The following is a 3228-nucleotide window of genomic DNA, read 5'->3' on the forward strand; positions in this document are numbered from 1 at the left end:
GTACGAGAGTTTCTCACTCTTAAGCAAGATTCACTAAGTGTTCATGAGTATGGGTTGAAGTTCACCCAACTATCCCGTTATGCTTCGAAGATGGTTGCAGATATAAAGAGTAGAATGAGTTTGTTTGTCGTTAGGCTGTCGAGTAAGGAAGGTAAGGCTACAATGCTAATAGGTGACATGGATATAACAAGGTTGATGGTCTATGTGCAGCAGGTTGAGGAAGAGAAGTTGAGGGATAGGGAGGAATTCAGAAATAAGAAGGCTAAGACATCAAGGAATGAGTCCGGGTAGCAAAGAAATAATGCGAATCGGTCTTCTTTCCAACAAAATCAAAAGGGACCTGCTCCATCATCTACTAGTGCACCTGCACCCAGAAACAAATGTGAGTACAATAGTCAGAATTCACAACACTTCAGGGATAGACCTGCCCAATCTCAGGGTAGTGTGGTACAAGGAGGTAACTGGGCTCCTGCATGTGCTAAGTGTGGTAGAACCCACCCAGGTAAATGTCGTGATGGCTCTACAGGTTGTTTCAAGTGTGGACAAGAGGGCCACTTCATGAAAGTGCCCTCAGAACCACCAAGGAAATGAAAATCAGGGCAATAGAGCCCATTCTCCATCAGTTACTCCACCAAACAGGGCTGCACCTAGAGGAGCTACTTCCGGTACTGGCAGAGGAGAAAACTGCCTTTATGCGATCACAAGTCATCAAGAGCAAGAGAATTCTCCAGGTGTTGTCACTGGTATGATCAAAGTCTTTACTCTTGATGTTTATGCTTTGTTAGACCCAAGAGCAAGTTTATCTTTTGTGACTTCTTATTTTGCAAATAATTTTGATGTTCTTCCTGAGAAACTTTGTCAACCCTTTTGTGTTTCTATACTTATTGGGGAGTCTATTCTAGTTGAGGGAGTATATCGTGATTGTGTCATTTCCATCAATCACAAGAACACCATGGCTGATTTAGTTGAGTTAAACATGGTAGATTTCGATGTAATTCTGGGTATGGACTGACTTTATGCCTGTTATGCCTCCATTGATTGTAGAACTCGAGTTGTTAGGTTTCAAATTCCTAATGAGCCAATTATAAAGTGGAGTAGTAGTTAAGCAATGCCTAAGGGTCATTTCATTTCGTACCTTAAGGCGAGATAGGTAGTTTCCAAGGGGTGTGTCTATCACTTAGTCCGAGTTAATGACTCTATTGTTGAGATACCTCATATGGAGTCAGTTTTAGTACTAAAAGAGTTTCCATAAGTCTTTCCTGATGATCTTCCCGGAGTCCCTCCTCAGAAAGAAATAGACTTTGGTATAGATATTCTTCCAGATACTCATCCTATATCTATTCCGCCATACAGAATGGCACCAACAGAGTTGAAAGAGCTAAAAGAACAATTGAAATATCTCCTAGATAAGTGCTTTATTCGACCAAGTGTCTCACCTTGGGGTGCTCTGTCTTATTTGTGAGAAAGATAGATGGTTCCCTTAGGATGTGTATATATAACCGCCAGTTGAACAAGGTTACAATCAAGAATAAGTATCTTCTTCCAAGAATTGATGATCTTTCTATCAGCTTCAGGGTGCTACTTGTTTCTCTAAGATAGATCTTAGATCAGGCTACCATCAGTTGAGGGTAAGGGAATATGATACTTCAAAGACAATATTCAGGACCCGTTATGGTCATTATGAGTTCTTAGTTATGTCCTTTGGTCTGACCAATGCGCCTGCAACATTCATGGACCTTATGAATAAAGTATACAAGCCTTATTTAGATGTGTTTGTTATCGTGTTCATTGATGACATACTAATCTATTCAAGGAATGAAGAAGAGCATACTAGTCATCTCAAAATAGTTCTCCAAACTTTAAAGGATAGATTGTTATATGCCAAGTTCTCTAAGTGTGAGTTTTGGCTTGAGTCTGTGGCATTCTTAGGCCACATTGTGTCTGGAGAGGGAATTAAAGTTGATACTCAGAAAATAGAGGCAAAGCAGAATTGGCCTAGACCCACATCTCCAATTGATATTATGAGTTTCTTGGGGTTAGCTGGTTATTATAGAAGGTTCGTAGAGGGGTTCTTGTCTATTTCATCCCCTTTGACCAAGTTGACTAAGAAAACAATGAAGTTTCAATGGTCTAATGCTTATGAGAAAAGCTTTTACGAATTGAAAAAGAGGTTGACTACTGCCCAGTATTGACCTTACCAGAAGGTACGCAAGACTTTGTGGTGTACTGTGATGTGTCTAGAGTTGGTTTGGGTTGTGTATTAATGCAAAAAAGAAAAGTTATAGCTTATGCCTCCAGACATTTGAAAGTTAATGAGAAGAATTACCCAACCCATGATCTAGAACTGGCTGCCATAGTATTTTCTTTGAAAATATGGCACATTTCTATTTATGGTGTTCATGTGGATGTATTCACTGATCAGAAGAGTCTTCAGTAAGTGTTTACTCAGAAAAAGCTTAATCTCAGACAAAGGAGATGGTTAGAATTACTCAAGGATTAAGACATGTGTATTATTTATCACCCAGGTAAGGCTAATGTTGTTGATGATTCTTTAAGCAAATTGTCTATGGGTAGTACTGCCCATGTTGAGGATAATAAGAGAGATTAATGGGGTTAAATCATCTTTAGTGTCAGAAGTGAAAGAGACATGAGACCAATATCCTATTTTGCTTGAATTGAAGGAAAATGTTCATAAGCAAAAAGTATTGGCTTTTGAACAAGGGGGAGATGGAGTGTTAAGGTATCAAGGTAGGTTGTGTGTACAAAGGGTGGATGAACTCCAAGAGAGGATCATGGATGAAGCTCATAGCTCCAGATATTCCATTCATCCGGGTTCCTTAAAAATGTATTGTGATTTGAGAGAAGTTTATTTGTGGAGTAGTATAAAGAAGGGCATTGCAGAGTTTATTGCTAAGTATCTGAATTGCCAACAAGTTAAGGTAGAGCATCAAAGGCCTGGTGGTTTGGCTCAGAATATAGAAATTCTAGAATGGAAGTGGGAGATGATCAATATGGACTTCATCACAGGTTTACCAAGGTCTCGCAGGCACCACAATTCCATTTGGGTGATTGTCGATGGAATGAAAAATTCAGCCCATTTTCTATCGGTAAAGATTACCCATTCGGCAGAGGATTATGCTAAGTTGTATATTCAAGAGGTGGTAAGACTTCAGAGGATTATGCACAATTTTGGAAATCATTTCAAAAAGGCTTGGGTTCAAATGTGAA

This window comes from Solanum verrucosum, unplaced genomic scaffold, assembly GCF_900185275.1.
Source record: "Solanum verrucosum unplaced genomic scaffold, falcon-dt-bn FXZP01000213.1, whole genome shotgun sequence".
NCBI lineage: Eukaryota > Viridiplantae > Streptophyta > Magnoliopsida > Solanales > Solanaceae > Solanum > Solanum verrucosum.